The sequence below is a fragment of the Rhinolophus sinicus genome, chromosome 14 (assembly GCF_057876585.1).
Source record: "Rhinolophus sinicus isolate RSI-liver-muscle chromosome 14, RSI-T2T, whole genome shotgun sequence".
NCBI classification, from domain to species: Eukaryota; Metazoa; Chordata; class Mammalia; order Chiroptera; family Rhinolophidae; genus Rhinolophus; species Rhinolophus sinicus.
The window spans coordinates 34,037,610-34,056,332 of record NC_142514.1 but is presented as its reverse complement, the minus strand read 5'-3'; the positions used below and the strand labels follow the sequence as shown (position 1 = coordinate 34,056,332).

Genomic DNA, 18,723 nt, shown 5'->3' with positions numbered 1-18,723 from the left:
TAGATGGGAGGGAGGGTGAGGATGAGGGAGAAGGTGAGGGGATTAGAAAGCACAGTCAGTAACCACAAGATTGCCATGGGGTTACAAAAGTCAATTTGGGGAATGTAATCAATAATGTTGTAAAGATTTTGTAGGGTACCCGATGGACACTTGTCTTATTGGGGAGATTCCTTCATGGACGTTGTAGGTGCCTGAGCACTGCAGTGTACACCTGAAGCTGAAGCTGAATAATAATGAATGTCAACTATAATTTAATATATATATAGTCACAGGACGTGGAGTACAGCATAGGGAATAGAGTCAGTGGAATTGTAATAGCTGTATATGATATCAGAGGGGTAGTAGATTGGGGGAGGGGGGTTATCACTGTGTGAGGGGTATAAATGATAAATGTCTGTTACATTGTTTTGTACACCTGAAACTAATAAAAGAAAGGAAGGAAGGAAGGAAGGAAGGAAGGAAGGAAGGAAGGAAGGAAGGAAGGAAGGAAGGAAAGAAAGAAAGAAAGAAAGAAAGAAAGAAAGAAAGAAAGAAAGAAAGAAAGAAAGAAAGAAAGAAAGAAAGAAAGAAAGAAAGAAAGAAAGAAAGAAACTGTGGTACATTTATACAATGGAGTATTACTTGGCCATAAAGAAGAATGAAATCTTACCATTTTCAACAATATGAAGGACCCAGAGAACATTATGCTAAGCGAAATAAGTCAAATGGAGAAAGACAAATACCGTATAATCTCACTTATAGGTGGAATCTAAAGAATAGAATAAATGAACAAACTAATCAGAAACATTTTCAGAGACATAGAGGAAAAACTGAGGGTTGCTAGATGGGAGGAGGTGGGGATGAGGGAGAAGATGAGGGGATTAGAAAGCACAAATTGGTAACCACAGGATTGCCACTGGGATATGAAAGACACTTTGGGCGATATAATCAATAACGTTGTAAAGATTTTATAGGGTATCCGATGGACACTTGTCTTATTAGGGAGACCACTTCATGGGTGGTATAGATGCCTGATCACTGCACTGTCCACCTGAAGCGGAACAATAATGAATGCCAACTATAATTATACATATACTCCACAAAAAGTGGAGTACAGCATAGGGAATAGAGACAGTGGAAATGTAACGGCTGTATGTGATGTCAGAGGGGTAGTAGATTGGGGGAGGAGGGGTTATCACTTTGTGAGGGGTATAAATGTCTGACTATTACATTCTTTTGTACACCTGAAACTAATAATAATTTTTTTAAAAAGTAAGCTGGTACAAAAAATAAAAAAAGAGACAACATGGTATTAGTGATTAGTGATTAGTGATGAGATTAACACATCAATTGGATAGAGACTCAGAAATAGATTCATACAAATATTGTCAACTGATCATTGACAAGGAAGTAAAAGAAATTCAATGGAGAAAGGATAATCTTTTTTGGAACACCATGATGTCCATGTACCAAACAAAAAAAAAAAGAGAGAGGGAGAGAGAGAAAGAGAGAGAGAGAGAGAGAGAGAGAGAGAGAGAGAGAGAGAGACAAAAAAACCTACACACAGACCTTTCACTTGTCACAAAATTAACTCATAATGGAGCATAGACCTAAATATAAGAATATAAGATGCAATGCTATAAAATTTCTAAAAAAACAAAAGAGAAAAATCTATGTGACCTTGAGTTTAGCAATGAATTTTTAGATACAATGTCAAAAGGGTATTCCATGAAAGAAATTTTGATAAACTGAGATTTATTCAAATTTAAAACTTCTATGCAACAGACATGGTTAAGAGAATGACAAATCAGAGAGTGGGAAAAAATATCTGAAAAACAACTACCTGCTAAAAGATTTGGATCCAAATATTGAGACTAAAAATAGAAAACAAGCACCCAATTTCAAAATAGGCAAAAGATCTGGACACCTCTTCAAAGAAGATATACAGGTGGCAAATAAGCACATACAAAGATGCTAATGTCACTAAGGAATTACAAATTAAAACAACAATGAGATACAATTACACAGCTATCAGAATGGCTAAAAGTCCCAAAATTGACAATATCACATGCTGGTGAGGGTGTGAAGTAACAAGAAATCTCATTCATTGCTAGAGGGAATGCAAAATGGTATAACTACGAGTATATGTATATTTTGTAATTTTCCATGTACTATGGAAAATTATAGTTATCTCTTTGACATTCATCTCTAGCTTAATTCCTCATGTGATTTCAATCTTTTGTAATTTGTTGAGACTTGCTTCATGGCCCCCTGGCAAATTTTTTGTGAATACTGGAAAAGAATATATATACTCTTTCCGACAAGAAATCTGATGCTTATCTACTTATCTAATATTTTTCTTTTGTGAGTCTCTCTCTCTTTCTCTGAAAATTTTAGAATTTTCATTTGATCCCTGCTGTCCTAATTCTAATGGTATGAAACCCTATAATGCTTTGCCTTATCTTGTCCTTATTTTTATTTATCTTACTTGATTGTCTCAATTTCAAACTTCATTTATCCATTTTACTCTGATAAATTCTCTATTCTTTTCATTTATTTTTTCTTTTAAATTATTTTCACTTTTGAATAATTTTCTCCCCTTGAGTTTTCCTCATCTCTTTTTGAACTCCTGTTTCTCAAATGTTGAACCTCCTAAATTGTCAAGGCAATCTGGCACACTAAAGCAGCAACATCCAAGAACATAAACTCCCCTGCTTTTTCTTTAGTTTGCAGTTTTAATGTCAAAATGAGGTCTTAAAATAACTCTTAAACAAAAATGAGGCAGCTTAATGCTGTAAAAACATTAGTTCTTTGCCAAAGGTTATATTCTTCCATCCTGGTGCTGTCACCACCCGCCAGCATCTTCTTTCAAGATCCGTTTTTTATTTCACAGCGCCACCTACCGGTGGCTCGTTGACTATCCAGGTATGGTTTACAGCCTAAATGTATAACCCTGTCAAACAAGAGCTCCACTGTTGTTTCACCTGCCTGAACATGCTGAGCTAGTCCCAGTGTTTTCTGTACTTCTCGGCTGATCTTGGAGAGGCAATACTGGAACTCCTCGTTAGTCGTTCTTGCTTTTGCCACGGGTCTCACAGCTCCTGTCGTGGTGGTTGCAGCGCTTTGTCAGGGAAAGGACGCCGATGTTAAGATGAACACCGCATAGTGGAGCGCCACGTGCATACACTCGGCGGAGAGGGTTTATAACCGTAATGTGGGAAAGGCTTAGATCAGTCACTGCAGTGACCCTGGCAGAGCCCGTCCTCGTCTCCCAGGAGGACCAAGGCTGCGTTCAGGTACCTGTTGATCTTGTGAACACCGTTCCGCGTGACCCTCCAATCGGTGGGCTGGGCCTGCTCCTGTCACCAGAGTGCGGCGGTCAGGACCAGGAGGGAGGAGAGCGAGCACCTGCCTCTACCGGAGTCTGGTGGGTCCCACCTGGTCCCCGGAGCAGCACAAGGGAGCATGCCCCCATGGCACCCCTCAGCACGCCCTAGTCAGTGGCATGGGCCCTGCGCTCAACCCTTACTTAAGTCTATCTATTTCCCCTACTAAAATGTAAGCTCAAGGGCAGGTATTTTGTTTGTCTTTCTCATAGCTATACCCTCAGTACCTCTACCAATTCTTATAACATGAAAGATGCTCGGGTATTTATTGAATAAAGGCATAATCATGAGATACTGGGCAGGGTGGGGAGAATGCTCCAGCTCAAAATTCAACTAGCCCAGGCTCCGCCCCATTCCCAGAACTTCTCATCCAAAATTCAACTTCACTCACTCTTCTCCTTGGCAATAGAATCGAGGATGATAGGATCTCTCTTTCACCAGCCTTTACTTCACCTCCAGTTCCTATATTCCTAGTTTGTTACATCTCTTTGGTACGTTACACTGTTTGGGTACAGTGGGTACACTGTTTCTCATGATCTTCCAACCACGGTGCTTATGATTGTCATGACCCTGCATACCTTCATCCTGTCACCTATCTGTGTTTCACAAGATTAGAATAGGTAAGAGAAAACAAAAAGTAATGAATATGGAATTGAAGACAAATTTCCTCTGCTTGTCACTTGAGACAAAACAGGTACTTTACCCCTGGGCAGGGCTCTGCCAGCATCTTGTCTCTTCACAGACTCATAGCCCAAGACCTGACCCTCAGGGAGGATCCCGAGAGCATGGGAGTCACTGTGACATTGGGACTGTCTCAGGGCCTCTGTGTCTGCATCTGTATCTGCCTGAAATATGTGTAATACAGGACGCCAGACTGTTTAGCCTCAAGCCCAATCCAGGCTAAGAGGGGGTATACATGACTGAATTCATAATAAATAAGATAAAAACATGTTTGTCCTCTGATATTTTATTAACCATAAGTGGACATCCCAACCTACAGAAACACAATGAAGAGAAGCTGGAGGGTGTTGGACAGAACCACTGGCTGAGTTCCTTTGAAAGCTAAGCTGTAAAAGTTATAAAAGTACATGAGTGCCACCTGGAGGTAACACTAGTACTGCAGACTTTTTAGAGGCTGCTCATGCAAAGCAGGTCACAGGAATTTGTTCCCAGAGGTCCCTAATTATCACTGCCCGATGGACATCGTTATATGCTACGTGACATAAGTCAGACCGAGAAAGACAGATACCAGATGATCTCACTTATATGTGGCATCTAAAGAAAAGAATAAATGACATCATTACTACTGCCAACGAAAGCAGTGGCACGTTTTTTCACATCTTGAGTCAAAATCTGCCTCCCTAATCACTGCAGACCAGTCACCTCCCCTTCCCTGATAGTTCTTGTATGTTTTCTTTATCATTTAATCATTCCCAAGACAGAGCACTATCTTCAACAATTTTTTAATTCAATAAATGCATTTTATTGAGCTTGTATATATAAGATACAATGAAAGCTACTAACTTGCACAGCATATGGAGAAATCATATTTTCCAATCTCAGGGTAGGCAGTCAGCACTTAGTCAACAGATATTTTTGAACATACTCTTTGTGCCAGACTGTGCTGGTAATGGGACTGTCTGCTGATTCATGACAAGTCAGCCCCTGGCCTGGAAGAAACTTTATGCAGCCCCTTCCTGCTCTCAGGGGGAGTACCTTGTACAACATCTCTGAAATGTGTTCCCCGACCTTGTTAGAACAGGATCCTTGAGAAAAGCATGTCCCATCATCTCCAGGACAACAGAACATTTGCAAGTCACCATGCAGTGCAAATCATAGGTTTGGGAGTCAGTGAGATGCACTCTTGAATCCTACGTAGCTCTGTCACTTATGGACTGTACAAACTACTGAACCTCGGGCTAATTACATCTGAGACTTGATTTCCTAGTTTGCTAGATGGAATGATAATGCCTGCCTTATGGTCTTATGGTCAGGATCAGCAAGAGTGTTTGTTATTTATATATGACCTAGCACAAGTCCTGAAACCAAGAAGGCACTAAGAAAATATTAGCTTTTACTATCAGTCTGACAATAATAAGCATTCTAACTTAATAAGATTAACTTGCCAACCTTGCAAAATTGTTGTGATAATTAAATTATGTACATATGAATGATAGACTGCCAGGTGAGACAGAACTTAAGATTTTTTCATCAAGAGAAGCTGCCAGTAGCTTCTGTCTGACAAACATTGTAAGTTTTATCACCTGAAAGCAGATCTTGGCTTTTTCTCTGAACACTTCAGTAACACCACTTAGTTAATACAAATAAGAGACCACAAAGTACACACTGAGATGTGGAATAGGTGTAACAGGATTCTTTGAGGCTTACAAAGATTGTCCTTTGCAAACCCTTCCAAGATCTAGCTACTTAGGATAAGGGACTAAATTTGCACAGGGTTGAGGAATCTCTAAGAAGAAAAGGGATTACAGCCAATCTCTCCCCTTTAGACAATCAACAAGATTAAAATCTCTTTGATAGATTGAGTTCACTTGGAAGCATCACCAAACCCTTTTACTATATGATGTTCTTGGAAAAGTCAAGGAAGGTGGATATTATAGGCAGGTAGGCCTTGAGTAATTAAATGAGAAGTAAAAGCCTTGTAACCTTGTTTTTATGCCTCAGACTGGTGAAGGGGGTCATTCAAGCATTGCATCTGGAATATGGTAGCACTCAATCAATAGTGGTTCTTAATACTGATATTGTTCCACATGGTTTCTTGCTAATCGAAGCCAGAGCCGTGTCATCTGGCAGCAGCCTCATCTGGGGCCCGTTAGCAACCTCTCTGTGAATGCTCGCTCAGTGGCTAGGCCAGAGCCCCCTTAGGATTGGGGGAGAGACTGCAAAGCAGGGGGGCCAGGCCAGGCTTCCAGACACAGACCCAGCTCAGAATTCTAAAATATTCTTCACATACTTCTCTCTTTCGGTGCATGGTTTTCCCTAGCAGGGAGACATTAGAGAACTGCCTCAAAATAATGCTTGCCCTTTGAACATTTCTAATAAGAACAACTTGCTCTAAGTGGCGTATCTAAAGAGGACTGCCCAAGTTGCAGATGGTTTTTCCTTTTCCCCCACTAGTGTTATGTTTCTTGCACAGTTCAGCGCAGAATAGAGGGAGAACAAACAGGGGAGGGAATGAAGTAATAGTTCTTGTGGATGTGACAAAGTCCAGAGGCCTTGAATCATCTCTTGAGTGTGTTGCATTTTCTCTCCCAGTGGACTTCCTGTGTTTGCTACATGAATAATGCACTTTTAAGCACTTGAAACCACACAATGGTAACCTCAACAAAATGGCAATGGGAAGGTAAACTGCCATTACTAATTTGCATCTCAATAATGCAGCTTTCTTTATAATGCACACTTAATTACATTAGAGGCATGGGAAATAAATCATATTCCCGTGGCTTATTGTTGGGATTACCTTCTAAACACAAATAGTCAGATTTATCTTTAGGTTTATTGGTGACCAATATCCACCCATTGTCCTAATGGTGCAATGCCATCATTTACTACCACGGGATACAAATTTAATTTAGTTCAATTCTTCAAAAACAATCTCAGAATCACAGGCATTGGGAACTTGAGGGACCCAGAAAATAACCCATGTCTTTCTCAGCCTTGGCAGCTTACTGTAATTACCTGGGGGGGTGGGGGGGGAGGGTGTTAAATTAGCAACAGCACTGACCCACCTCAGACCAATTAAGTCAGAATCTCTAGGGAGAGGGCCCCGTTATCAGGATATTTTAAAACTTCCCAAGTGATTAATAAGTGCAGCCTCGAATGAATGCCGCTGATATAAATCAGCCTCCTGATTATGCAGGCGAGGCTGAGGCCCTGCCACGGAGGGCAGCTTGTGTGGGACTCCCAGGGGTCGCTGGGAGAGCTGCAACTGGAGCCCTGGGCTCTGCCCCAGTTGGCACGCTTCCCAGCTGGCTGCCCTGCCTTAGCAACTCTTTGCTTTGCTTCCCTAGGTATTTACCCAAGAAAAAGAAAAACTATGTTCATACAAAAATCTGTGCAGAAACGTTTACCCGTGAGGTAAAATACCCATGATCCACCTCTGCCTCCACGTCTCTGTTTCATTCAATGATGCACTGGATTTGTACGGAGCACCTACTGTGTGCCAGAGAACTCCATTCCTGGAATATGTTCCTACCTCCCAGGTGGGCAAACCTTTTCCATTGCAGTGATTTTCCTAGCGTTCTTAAAAGGCCTTGCCTTTCAGCAAGCAACAGCTTCTGACTAATTCAACCATAAGAGGGAGCTAAGTGTCCCCACTCTTGTTTGTATAGGCCCACAGGTTGGACAAATCAAGCAGAGGGCAAACAGATTACAGGAGGCAGACCATCCAGGGAAGGGGTGAGGGCTTCAAGAACCGACCTCTGACAACCTTCAGAGATTTGGATACAGAGATATGGCCTCAGAGTCTTCTCTCCTTCAGACTTTAACCAACGAACCCCTCCCCGTCCTGGTAAAACCTCCCCCAATTTGTGATCCCCACACCTGAAGATGACTAGCTGAGTGTGTTCTGCCCAGGGTTGAGGGGAAGGGGAGTCCACATTCACTGCTGGCCAAGACTGCATACAGCTGGGAACAGCGGGTCAGCCTGCCTCTTCCTGTTCACCTGGGACTGCCTCCAGTTCTCAGATTGTTCTCACATGAATAGTGCAAAACACTGAACTCCCTAAGACTAGATGTTTATAGTTAGGGTGTGGGGACAGAGCCCCAGAAAGCAGTTTCCAGGCTCTCGGCCTCACATAGACAGGTGCTGGCTCAGGTAGTAAATGGCCATCAATGTGATTGGATGGCCATCAGCTGTGGCTAGTTGGCCGTCAGCTATAACCAGTGAGTCATTGGCCACTAATATAACTGCTGTGGCTACGCTAGCAAACAAATGGGGGCTAGCAGGAAGATGGTGGCTGAGCCTGCAAGCGGCTCAGTGAGGGTTGAGAATTGTGTGGCTCCTGTTTCCTGTTTCTCCAACCCAGCTGCCAGCGAGAATATAGTGGTATGATTCCCCTACCTATGGCTCCGTGGGTGTTCCTTTTTGGCCTCACCATGTCCTGCATTCTTATGTGGGGAGCGGGAGCAGAGACCCTGCCGGACTCCCTGCAGGACAAATGGCGCAGTGAGCAGGGTCTCCCGCATGACATGGGGACTTGGACATGAAGCCAGACCTAGTCCACCAACCCCTTCTGTCCTGTCCCCTGTCCCCCGCCCTCTTCCCCATCCTTCTCCCCAACACACAGATTGGTGTCTATCTGTTAACCAACACCCACAGAACTCAGCTCTCTTGACCTCACAAACCTCTTATTGAACAATTCCAACTCTTAGATTCTTTTCTGGGCAAATACAAACCAGTTTCCAAATGAAAACTCATCTTCCTACTCTTAGCCCAGCACAAGCAGAGCTGGTCCTGACCGGTGGGTAGAGTGGTCCCTCCCAGGGCTGTAAATGAGAACACACCTTTTATGTATTAATAGATGCATCAGTCCTTCCCTTTTTTCTTCCTCCCTCTCAACACACACACACACACACACACACACACACACACACACACACACACACAGCCTTACCACCCAGCTGCAGAGAGCTGAAAATCTCCGTAATCACGGCATTGTCCCAATTTCATCCCTGTATCCCCAGCAAAGGTCCTGGCACCCAGTATGTTCTCAATAAATGTTTGCTGGACTGAAGACAGCCACCAGGGAGCCAGTCCAAGCAGTTACTTAGAGCAGCAATGACAAAAACGAGTCCTGTCTGGATTTCCTGCTGATTAAATCCTGCATTTAAAGTTCTAACTTGAAGACTTTAAATTATAAAAACATTTCTGTGAGATCGTCCTCCCTTCCTTTCCCACAAAGCTCAGACTCCATGTTGGGCTCCAGTGAGGTGACTCCTTATCTCTTGGCTGTAGCATCTTGAGGAGGGTATAAGGCAGTTTTATGGAAGGTTCCAAGCTCCTTCTTGGCCTATCAGTGTGCTCCCCTGAAACCTGGGATCCTGGGTAACCCCGTTATCAGACAGTTTCTGTCTCACTGAGAGTTCCTCAGTCCAAGGGTTTCCTGAACAATATTGTAACCCAAGTTTGCCTGACTCCAGAGTCTGTGCTTAAAACCACTGTTTCACACAGCCTCAAGTACTGCCAGCAGTTAGCGGTCCCCTGTGATGAAAGCAGCATACACCAGCCAGGCCGGTAGGTCTGTGTGCTACAGTAGGAAGTCACAGGAAGGGCTGAACCCAGCTTCAAGAGGAAGTAGTCAGGGTTTTCAGAAAAACGTCAGAGGCTGAATAAATATGTAAGGGAATTCATTCATTCATTCATTCCTAGAAAACACACATTATGAACATGGTAAAAGCAAAGTTTCTAGAATCAGACAGAACTGGGTTTAAACCCTGGCTCTGCTACTAAAAAACAAAAACAAACAAACAAACAAACAAACAAAAATACCTATGTAACTTTGAACAAGTCACTTGAACCCCTCTCATTCTCATTATAAATTTGAGAATAATTATACCCTTATTTCAAAGGTTCTTGCAAAGATTAAATGAGATAATGTGTATAACATGGTCGTTTAATCTTCACAAATGTCGGGCAAGGCAGATATTGCTACTTTCATTATACAGAGGAGGAAATTGAGGCACTGGGAAGGGAAGGAAGTTTTCCAAGTTTGCATAGCTTGTCTCTGGCAAAGGGGGACACAGCATACAATTCTGTCTGCCTGGTTAGCCTGTGCTACTTGTCAGCATGTGAGGAGTCCCCTGCCGTCTGGGTGCTCACCGTTGCACAGTCACTGTGGCCCAGAAAAACCAGCCCCAGTGCCCCCAGAATCTTCAGTTGTTTCTTCCCAGGAGTCCTTTGCAGTCCCCACAATGAACTCGTCTCTGCTCTGGATGCCCATTAGGTTTAGGGAGGTCAGCGCCCTACGTCCTGCCAGCAACATGTACATCCATGAAGGCTGCCTTGCTGCCATCCGCGGGGGACAGAAGCTGCTGCCTCCTAGCCTGACGCTCTCGCTGGCTTCAAGAAACGACCTCTGCAGTTCTCAACTACTTGGGAAGCCCACTGTTCCAGGCCTGTGCAAAGGGAGAGGCCTGGTGCTCAAAGCAGGTATCAATCCATCTCTCTGTCTCTGGCGGCCACGGGAGACACTCATCCCAGTGTGAACTCATTAGGCTACTCTCAAGGGGTCCTGGCCTGTCTCACTTTCACTGTCTCATCTCAGGACAGGGGGCTGCTTGTTTTCACCGTTCTCTTGTCCCCTTACCTAGAAGATAAGCTTCCCTACCCCAAGCACGTGTCTAGGAGTAGCTATCTCAACAATATGAGCAAACGGTAGATTTTAATGACCCTGACAGCTAGTGAGAGCATAAGAATCAGCCCAGATAGTTGATTAAGAAAATCTCCTTGCCAGAGATTTTGATTTGGAAGAGGCTGACGTGAAGCCCAAGAAGCTGCAATTTTAACTACGGGGCTCCTGACACCAGCCCTGGGAGCATACTGCTTTAATGTCCCTGACTTGGGGTCTTGGGGCAGGACACCAGCCATTAAAACTCAGCCAGGACCTCCGAGGTGAAACTGACAAAGCACAGGCTTCTGTGGCAGACAAACCCGGTTCACATCCCAGCTGCACCACTTCCGAGCTGTGCAGTTGGGGTCTAATGACTTCACATCTGTGAGCCTCAATTACCCTGTCCCTGGTTCCCCCTCCCTTGTGCCTATTTTTAGAGTTATCAGGAGGATTAAAGGAGGCATTATACATCAACTGAATGGTCCAGAGCATGGAAATCAGATTCCCTTCCATCTCTGCTTGCACCTCGACCACCGGGATCTCACTCCTGTGTCTCTGGCTTAGCATATGCTATAACAGATTGAGAAGGTCTGGGTATGTCTCTCTCTCCCCAGTGAGCTGTGAGCTCCACGAGGACAGGGGTCATGATTAAACCCTCTTTCTATGTCCAGAGCCTAATGCAGAGCCTGGCACACAGTAGGGTCTCTGGGAATTGTAGGAACTATTAAAATAAAGAGAGAAGACTTTCAGTGTGTGCTTCCACCCCTGGATCTTCAGTCCATGCAAGAATAACAAAACCTCCTGGTGTTTATTGAACAGCTACTTGGTACCAAGCACTGTGCTTGGGACTTGGCACATCTCACTTCTAATCTTTATACAATCCCTAAGAGTGTGGATTACTCATCTTCATCCCCATGCCCTCCTTTTTTTTCTTTCTTTAAATTTAGGAGATGGCTGTGATTTGGAAAGGTAAGGTATCTTGCCCAAGATCCTGCAGCTAGAGGATGTCAGAGTCAGGACTAGAACCCAAATCCATCTAACACCAAAGCTGGTGCCCTTTTACTGCGCCCTCTCGTCCATTATCAAGAACCAACTTCTTTGCCTGCAGCTCCTTTCCCATCCCCAGCACACACGGAGGTCATGGTGAAAGTCACAATAGAAGCCAAGCAAATCCCCAGGTCCGCAGTGTGCCTTAATGCCCATCTGATATGTACTCATCTAAAATTTTCAGCAGACTGAAACCATAAAAGCATAGCCTTATTTAGTGTATCTTCAAGTCTAGCTCTGAAGCAACTCCATAACTCTTGGCCAGGAATATTATTTCAAATAACTCACGCAGACAGCTGTGAAACCAAGAGGAGAGATAGATGGGTCCCGAAATGCCCCTTTGCTGTAGATCAGAACCCTCCCACTCCCACACCCTCCCCCAAGCTGCCCGGACAGAAAGGGTCAATGATTAATTATACTAAGATAAACAGAGTTAATTTTCTTCCTGGATAAAACTAATTACAACTGTGTTTGTTTTGGTAGGACACAGAATTACTGTCCCCGGTGACAAATCTTCCTAATTGAAAAGAGTGTTTATTTTAAAGGGGTGGGGGCTGGGGTCACTAAACAACAGTTAGCTAGTGTTTTCCCCATTTTTCATTTGAAGAGGGACAGTGATTAGGTGTTGGACTCAAAGGAACATGCAAAATCTCTTTCTCTGTGTCCCCCTCCCTCAAGCTGCTGGAAAGCCAAAGCAACAGGGTGGGGGAGAAGCATTTGGCAGTTTGGAAGAGGTTTCCTAGAATTCATGCCCTGTGGTTGATTAGCTCTTAGTGGTGGGGGGAATCAGGGCAGCACCCTCTTTGATAACCCAGTGAGGAGCGAGGAAGGAGTATTTAGAATCCCATGACCCACCACTATCATAAACTGTGGGAGAACATGTGACCAAATTCAAATAAATTCTTGCAGCATTACGCTAGGTCAGATTCAGTGCTAAGGCACTGGGGAGAAAGCGAAGAAAGAAAAAGAGTCCCTGCTCTCAAGGAGTCCATAACCATATGTGAGAGGCAGGGAATAGTTACAAGGTGTTGCAGGAGCAGAGGGGAGAGGCCATGGAGAAGAGGTGGGGGGTAGGGAAGGAAAGAGCCTTGTGCAGAGGGACCAGCATGAGCGAAGGCGTGCATGTGTCTGGTGTGTTTAGAAAGCTGTTAACAATCCAGTTTACAGCTGATACCATAGGGTGAACTGAGGCATGAGACTGCAGATGAGGCTGGAAAGATAGTTGGTATTGGATCATGACAGGTATTATTAGTTTGCTGGGGCTACCACAAGGAAGTACCACAAACCAGTTGGCTAAGACAAGAGAAATCTGTTGTCTCACAATTCTGGAGGCTGGAAGTCCAAAGTCAAGGTATTGGCAGTGCCATGCTCCCTCCAAAGCCTCTAGGAGAGGACCCTTCCTAGCCTTTCCTAGCTCCTGGCAGCAACTTCAGACGTTGGCTCATGGCAGCATAACGCCATTCTCTGCCTCCATCTTCACATGGCCATCCTCTGTGTCTATGTCCAAATTTCCCCTTTTTATAAGGACACCAGTCATACTGGATTAAAGGCCAATCCTCCTCCAATATGACTTCATCTCAATTAACTAATTACATTTTAACAACCCTATTCTCAAATATGTTCGCGTTCTGTGGCACCAAGGATTAGGATCTCAACAAAACATTTTGGAGGATGCAACTCAGCACAGGCTGCAGAGACGACCTTCAGGAGCATGATATTTACCCTACACGCAGAGAGGAGACGGAAGGGCTCTAAGTGATGGAGCAGTTTTGTTTGGTTGGTTCGTTGTTTTTTGTTTAACAAGAGTTTTCTGGATCCAGTGTGGAGGATTGACTGGTGAACATGATCAAAGGTTGGAAGACCAGTAAACTGAGCTCAAGGAGGAAAAGCCAGGTGGTAGGGAAATTAGTTGTTTGGGACAAGTGGCATTTGAGCGATCTGGTCAGAGATGTTCAGGAGGCAGTTGGAGGTGAGGTTCTAAAATCCATAGGAACCCTTCCCTCTGGAGATGCAGATTTAGAAGCCATGGAGAAATAGATGCCCATCAAAACAGGGAAATGGATACTGTGTAAAGCCCACACGGACTGAGAAGAGAAGAGGGTTCAAGACAGAAACCTGAGGAAACTGGCATATATGGGGTTAAAAGAGGGAGTCAGGGACTGAGCTGAGAAAAGCACTGTCACAGAGGTGGGCAGGAAGCAGAACAGCAGCCAAGGTCTGATTTCTCAGCCATCCCAACTCCAAACCAGGGTAACTTGCTGCCACTAAGGTGCACATAGCAGAACTGTCGTGCCCTACACCTTCTGCCCATTATCCTCAAGCTGTGTGCATGGTGTGTGTGTGTGTGTGTGTGTGTGTGTGTGTGTGTGTGTGTGTGTGTGTGTGCATGGGGTGTGTGTGTGTGTGGTTTTTTTCCTCCCAAACTCTGCCACCTCCTTCAGTCATTATGGACCATGTCCTTCTCTGCTATTCTTGGATCCCTCACAAGCTTCCCTGAAAAGAATTTTGCACAAAGCAAATGCTTATTGCTAAATATATGAGTGAATGTAAATAAATAAACCACCATCAAACACTTATCTAGTGCCTATTACAAATAAGGTTCTATAGCAGTAACCTAATACAAAGCCCCCAAATAAATAGGTCCTCACTAAATGTTGATGGAAGGGCAGCAGGAAGAGGGGTGAGGAAAGACAACCAGGTAGTATCAGGAATGTTTAAAATAATAAGAGGAAGAGGCGCCATGAGAGGGCAGATGGAGGAAAGAAGAGGGGTCTGGGAGTGAAGACTCCTAGATCCTAATCTCCCTGTCACAGCAACTCAGCTTCCTGGGCCCAGTTTGCTCTTCTATGAACTTGGGGTTTAGACTATAGATTTTCCAAGGTCCTCGGCCTCTGAAACTAGAATCCAAATTAAACATGTTGAAAGTCAGAGAGGGTGTACAGAAAAGATAGCTCTATTTGACTGCTACAATTACACACAGCAATGCCTGTTTTCTCACGTAATCGTTACCCCTGTCTCACAGAGAAGGAAACCGAGGCCCAGAAAAGTTTGATTTGCCCAAGGGTTGTGGGAAGACAGGAGCAGGAGCAGAGGGAGGCAGGGAGAGCACCCAGGCAGTGGCAGAGGGGCAGCAGTGCAGTGTAATTAACAGCATGGCCTCTGGAGCCAGGGCGCCAGGGTGTGAATCCGGATTCAGGCAAAAACATGTCCCACGCAGTTTTGAATTATTTGGGGCTTGGAGTTGTTCCAACAGCAGCTGAAGGCACTGACTCACGGAGGAGGGCTCTTCCTGTAGCTTCTCAAAAAGTATTCTCAGCTCTCTGGGCCAGTGGAGAAATGGCAGTATTGTAACCACAGCAGGCAGGGCTCTGACCAGGGGCACGTCCTCTGTGGCCCCAGTCTCCTTATCCTAAGTTCTTCATCAGGGGCCTCTAGGGTCCCTTTCACCTCTGACATGCTGTAAAATCTCTCTGAGTTCCAGAAGCCCAAGGTAGTGATCTGTGCTTCACACTTCATGCTTATGTGTGGCTGCCATTCTCTGGAATACTCTAAAGCAGTGGCTTCCAAATGCAGGTCTCTGCAGCAAGCTTAATCATAACTACCTGCTTTTAAAAAATGCATATGCCTGGGACCCATCCAACCCCATGGCATTGGGGTCTCGGGCAGGGCTTGTGCATCTGTGTTAGAAATCTCCCAAGTGATTGTGGAGCCAGGAAAAGAATGTACAGCTGCCTCACCTGCATTTCAGATGCAGCACCTGCCACCTGCTGCACACAGCAGGTACTGCAGGGACCCCAGGTGCCCACGAAGCTCATTGTGGAGGGTACAACTGGATTCTAGGAGTTCTTATCTGGGTAACCAGACATCAGACAGAGCTGGGCTTCGCTATGCCCTCTGACACCCTCCAGCAATGTACCCAGAGGTGTACTTAGAACAGCTGGGCAGACATCCAATGACAAATGTGGGTTCTTTCCAGAAATAGCAAAAAATATTCCCCTTCTTTCTCCTGCGAGTGGGGAAAGTGGTTTTGCTCAGTAAAGATATGCTTCTTGGGGTAGTGTAAAGATAGCATAATGAGAGAGGAGACAGCGAAGCTGGAGAGAAAAAGAAGAAATGTATATGTTTGGGTTCATTCAGACTTCTCCTTTCAGCAGTGGAAGGGAACTTACCAGTACTAGAGGGCAGATAATAATAGTATCTAATGCTTAGGTAGAGCAGATCACATGCCAGACACTGGTCAAGGGCTTTATCTATACTAATACTTTGTTCTTCACAACAGCCCTATGAAATAGGTACTATTAGTGCTATGCCTGAATGTTTGTGTCCCTCCAATCTCGTATATTGAAATTTTGACCCCAAAAGTGATGGTGCCAACAGGTGGGACCTTTGAGAAGTGATTAGGTCATGAGAGTAGAGCCCTCATCCATGGGATTGCTGCTCTTCTAAGAGGCCAGAGAGCTCCCCAGCACCTTGGGCCACATGCAGATGCAACAGTAAGTCTGTGGCCTGGTAAAGAGCCCTCACCCAACCCTGCTGGCACCTTGATCTGGACTTCCAGCCCCCAGAACGGTGAGAAATAAATTTCTGCTGTTTATAAGTTTCCCAGTGTATGATATTTGGTTATAGCAGCCCGAATGGACTAAAACAATTACTATCCCCATTTTACGTATAAGGAAACTAAAAAACAAAGAAGGTAAGCGAGTGTCCAAGGCCATGCACCTATGGGATGCCTCTCACTCGGAGATGCTCTGTGTGCCCCTGACCAAACATTTCATCTGCTTAAAATTAAAGTTTTCCCACCATGTCTCCTTTCCTCATCCCCAGTTAAGCTGGCCTAGTCTCACTAGGAGATGGATTGACAGAAAACAGCTTGGGAAATGGAAAAAACTGAACATAGGCAAAATATTTGGGAGAATCATGAGTAAGAGCAATGAAGTTAAGTGGGTTTTCCCTAGAGTGGAGTGATACACATAAAATTGCTACAATCCGTATTTCAGATCTGAAATTTCTACCCTCTATATTTAGGCAAGTCAACTGTGCCTCAGTCTACCTCATCTGCAAAATGGAGGGTGTAAAATAGTGACTATCTTATAGGTTGTGGAGAGCAAATGAGGTAACATGTGTACAGCACTCAGCACAGTTCCCGTCTACATATGCCGTACAAAGCTATTGTTAGCAGATCAGACGTAACCAGTTTATTGAGAAGCCTCGATTCATTGGGGGTAAAAATAAAGAGCAATTTGTTTTTTTCCATTCGCTGCAGTTGACCGTGCTCTGTCCAGTTGCTCAGTCTCATATCCTAGGCATATCCCCATTGCTTTCCTATCAATATCTGTTGCTCAAAGTCCAATCTAGTCCAGTTCACAACTTCAATGTCATATTCAATTCTCCTCCTCCATTAAGAGTTTGCCATATTGTAATTCAACTTTCAAAAGTGGGAAGGGGTCTTGATCTTTTCTTTCACTCCACCTCTTTCTTTTCTGGGTTTAGTGCCTCTCATGCTGAGGGATGGAGGGAGAATAAGAGGAATAGCAGAGGTCACATTAAATAAATGGTTGCTTGTCACTGGTGGTAAGAAGTCCCTGCTCTCACATTGGTTTGATCTGTTTCCTTCCGTTGCTCATGGCCTCTGCCAACGTGTTGGTCTCCTATTAGATAATGTGGAAATGGAGTTATATGTTTCTGGAGGGAGATGTTCATCTTTATGCCATCCCCGAGAATAGCACAGAGAGGGCAGCAATGTCTACATTTATCCTGTGAGCAATCTTTGGCCCCAGTTCCTCTCGGTCTGCACATCATGTTACTTGGTTCATGGCCATCAGAACTTCCACCTTCTCCTCTAATTTCTGTTCTCTCTGAAGCCCTGAGAAACATGGAGGTCTTCTTTCTGTACTACCCTAGGGCTGAGGGGAAGTTGGTGAGGTGGACACAGAGTAGAGCATGTTTTTTCTTCCCAGAAAAACTTCACTAGACTACCCACTCTCCCTTCAAGTGTGGGTTGCTCTCGCAAGCTTTCAGGTATCAGAAATCTAGGGTGAAAAGCAGATGCCAGGAGATTTCCATGTTTGCACAAGATAAACTGACAGGGGTTGGATTTACTACCCTCCTGTCTACAACAAACAAAAAGAAACAGACAAAATATAAGAAACAACAGTTTTCAAGACACTTGACAACAAAGGATAATGATCCCTGAGAGACAAGAAACAAATGAGACAAGCCTTACGATTGCCCCAACTTGCTGCCTTGAGAGAGTTTTCAGGCTGTGGTGCAAGGACTGAGTAACAAAGAGGAAGAGCTGTACAGAGAGAGAACCCCAAAGATCTTTAGAGGACTCCCCTCTGATATTCAGGGGACTACTGATTGATAAATTCATGTGAAGAAACTCTAGAGATCAGAGAAAAAGTATTCTGAATAGTTGAGAGAACAGTGTCCAACAGTCACCCAGGGCTGGAAATATTGCATGTTCCCCCAGCCAGATTGAAAGGAATCGTAATTCCTGGCCATTGTGTAGAGTACTCAAGAAGATCTTGCTCAGTAATGGGGAATAATTAGTCCTAGACTGCTGCAGATATGCCAAACCAATCATAAAGCAAGATCCCAAAAGATCAAACTGTTTTCAAGTAATAACATCCCAGAAAAAAACTCAGGAACGTATAGGAACATAAAAGACCCACCACATAACAAGGTAAATGTCACAATTTCTGGCATCTAATCAAAGATTACCAGGGATGCAAAGAAGAAGGAAAACACAGTACCAATAAGCAGAATAATTTATTAAAACATTCTAAGAACTGAGACAGTTATTAAAATTAGCAGACTCAAATGTCCATATAACTGTATTCTATGTATTCAAAAAGTTAGGTAGAGACATGAAAGACATAAAAAAGACTCAAATAAAACTTCTAGAGATGAAACTACAATGTCTTAGATGAACAAATAATCTGGATAGGGTTAAGGGTAGA

General features: G+C 44.2%; 1 pseudogene; it reads right to left on the bottom strand.

The window, feature by feature from the left end:
• Positions 1 to 2,847: 2,847 nt before the first annotated feature.
• On the bottom strand, positions 2,848 to 3,446 carry LOC148755682 (group XIIA secretory phospholipase A2 pseudogene; annotated as a pseudogene).
• Between the last annotated feature and the right edge of the window lie 15,277 nt (positions 3,447 to 18,723).